This window comes from Sapajus apella, unplaced genomic scaffold (assembly GCF_009761245.1).
Source record: "Sapajus apella isolate SASKATOON/1434 unplaced genomic scaffold, GSC_monkey_1.0 scaffold103, whole genome shotgun sequence".
NCBI classification, from domain to species: Eukaryota; Metazoa; Chordata; class Mammalia; order Primates; family Cebidae; genus Sapajus; species Sapajus apella.
In genome coordinates, this window is record NW_022437043.1 from 3,955,859 (window position 1) to 3,959,393 (window position 3,535).

Consider the following 3,535-nt stretch of genomic DNA (forward strand, 5'->3'; position numbering starts at 1 on the left):
AACAGAGAACCAAATCAAGAGTGAACGCCCATTCACAATTGCTACAAAGAGAATAAAATACCTAGGAATACAACTAACAAAGGATATAAAAGACCTCTTCAAGGAGAACTACAAACCACTGCTCAACAAAATAAGAGAGGACACAAACAGAGGGAAAAACACTCCATGCTCATTGTTAGGAAGAATCAATATTGTGAAAATGGCCATGCTGACCAAAGTAATTTATAGATTCAATGCTATCCCCATCAAGCTACAAATGACCTTCTTCACAGAACTGGAAAAAAACACTTAAACTTTATGTGGAACCAAAAGAGATCCCACATAGCCAAGACAATCCTAAGCAAAAAGAACAAAGCCGGAGGCATCACACTGCCCAACTTCAAACTATACTACAAGGCTACAGTAATCAAAACAGTATGGTACTGGTACCAAAACAGAGACACAGACCAATGGAACAGAACAGAGGCCTTGGAAGCAACACCACACATCTACAACCATCTGATCTTTGACAAACCTGACAAAAACAAGCAATGGGGAAAGGAGTCCCTGTTTAATAAATGGTGTTGGGAAAACTGGCTAGCCATGTGCAGAAAGCAGAAACTGGACCCCTTCCTGTCACCTTACACTAAAATTAACTCCAGATGGATTAAAGATTTAAACATAAGACCTAACACCATAAAAACCCTAGAAGAAAACCTAGGCAAAACCATCCAGGACATAGGCAAGGACTTCATGACTAAAACCCCAAAAGCATTGGCAATGAAAGCAAAGATAGACAAATGGGATCTAATTAAAATCATAGCTTCTGCACAGCAAAAGAAACAATCATTAGAGTGAACTGGCAACTAACAGAATGGGAAAAAAATGTTGCAATCTACCCATCTGACAAAGGGCTAATATCCACAATCTACAAAGAACTAAAACAGACATACAAGAAAAAAACAAGCTCATTCAAAAGTGGGCAAAGGACGTGAACAGACACTTCTCAAAAGAAGACATATATGAGGCCAAAAAACACATAAAAAAGTGCTCATCATCACTGGTCATTAGAGAAATGCAAATCAAAACTACATTGAGATACCATCTCACGCCAGTTAGAATGGCGATCATTAAAAAATCTGGAGACAACAGATGCTGGAGAGGATGTGGAGAAATAGGAACACTTTTACACTGTTGGTGGGAGTGTAAAATTTATTCAACCATTGTGGAAGACAGTGTGGCAATTCCTCAAGGATCTAGAAATAGAAATTCCACTTGACCCAGCAATCCCATTACTGGCTATATACCCAAAGGATCATAAATTGTTCTATTATAAAGACACATGCACACGTATGTTCATTGCGGCACTGTTTACAATAGCAAAGACCTGTAACCAACCCAAATGCCCATCCATGATAGACTGGACAAAGAAAATGTGGCACATATACACCATGGAATACTATGCAGCCATAAAAAATGATGAGTTCATGTCCTTTGTAGGGACTTGGATAAATCTGGAATCCATCATTCTCAGCAAACTGACACAAGAACAGAAAACCAAACACCACATGTTCTCACTTATAGGCAGATGTTGAACAATGAGAACACGTGGACTCAGGGAGAGGAGCATCACACACTGTGGTCAGTTGGGGGGGGTCATGGGGAGGGACAGCAGGGGGTGGGGAGAGTGGGGAGGGATAACGTGGGGAGAAATGCTGGATATAGATGAAGGGGGAATAGAGGCAGCAAACCACCGGCTTATGTATGCGCCTATGCAACAACCCTGCATGAACTGCATGTGTACCCCGGAACCTAAAGTACAATTAACAAAAATAATAATAATTTTCAGGAGAAATCCTCTCTCTGCTCACTGGCCACTCTAATTATTCTCCAAGGTCAGATGGGCAAATTTCTTTTCTGTCTTTTGCAGGACAGGATTTTTTTCTCATTCACCATTACCTCAAGGTAAGTTAAGGTGAGGTAACGGGCCTTTTGGAGCTCTGACTTTGATGGTCTCTTGTCAGAATTATTCCACCTTTGTGGGCCATGCAGACATGCAGAGATTTATAGAAAGTGACAAATGTCTTACTGTTTTCACATCATATGATTATTTTCATAAGAAAAATTTAAAAGATTAATAAACTGCTTTTTATTTATTCTATCAGCAAATATTTATCGACTATCTGCTGCATGCTAGGGCCTAAATGGTTTTCTCCTTGCAGGATTTCAGATGAAGACAGAGATAGGAGCCAAATACATTTCTAATGTTTTGAATCTTTGCAAATATTTCTTCTACTGGAGGAAAAAGATGAACCCAGAGAAATAAACATTTTGCTTTACAAAAATAAATAAATAAATAAATAAGGTATTAGAATCCTATGGGACTGCCCTTGTATATGCAGCTTATCACTGACATAATATCAGGTGGCACATGACTGAATATATATATATATATATATATATATATATATATATAAAATTTAATTCTTACAACAACCCTGCAGGATAGGGCAGGATAGGTACTATTAGAACTAACGTTTGGGCCGGACGCAGTGGCTCACGCCTGTAATCCCAGAACTTTGGGAGGCTGAGGCAGGCAGATCACCTGAGGTCAGGAGTTCGAGACCAGCCTGACCAAAATGGAGAAATCTCTACTCAAAATACAAAATTAGCAGGTCTTGGTGGTGCATGCCTGTAATCCCAGCTATTTGGGAGGCTGAGGCAGGAGAATCACTTGAACCTGGGAGGCAGAGGTTCCGGTGAGCCGAGATCGTGCCATTGCACTCCAGCCTGGGCAACAGGAGCAAACCTCTGTCTCAAAAAACAAACAAAGAAAAAAAGAACTAATGTTTGAAAAATGAGGCACAGAGAAGTTAACTTACTTGCCCAAGGCCATAGAGCTGGAAGCGGAAGAGCTAGCCTATGAACGTGGGTGGGCTCACTCCAAAGCTCAGTCTCCCAAATGCTGTGCTCTGAAGGTGCAGCTATGAAATAGGAGGGGAACAGGGCACGTGTGATGTCATAGAAGTTGGCAGAAGAGAGGGTTTGAAGGTGGGAGCTGTCAACAGTTATTGATACATATGTGTACTTACAATGTGTCAGTTAACAATGTTATTGAAAGGCCAAATGAGGTGAGCCATGAAAGTGTTTTCTGGATTCAGTTACATGGCACCAGGCATGGTGGCTCATGTTTGTTATCCCAGCACTTTGAGAGGCCAAGGTAGGATTGCTTGAGCCTGGGAGTTGGAAACCAGCCTGGGATCCATAGGGAGACCCCGTATCTACACAAATTACAAATTACAAAGTTAGCTAGGAGTGGTGCTGTGCATCTGTGATCTTAGCTAAACTAAAAACAAAACCAAAAACAAAACAAAACAAAAAAAACACAAACAAACCCACGGAAGCCACTGATAAGCTTAGGAAGAGCTGACTATGTAGCAGTATAGGGGCAGAACTCAGACTGAAGTGTGCTGAGGAATTGTTCCCGGACCAAACCTAGGGTCGAGCTGTTTATTCTCTCGGCCCAATAACGAGATGCAGATGAACTGGGAAAGAA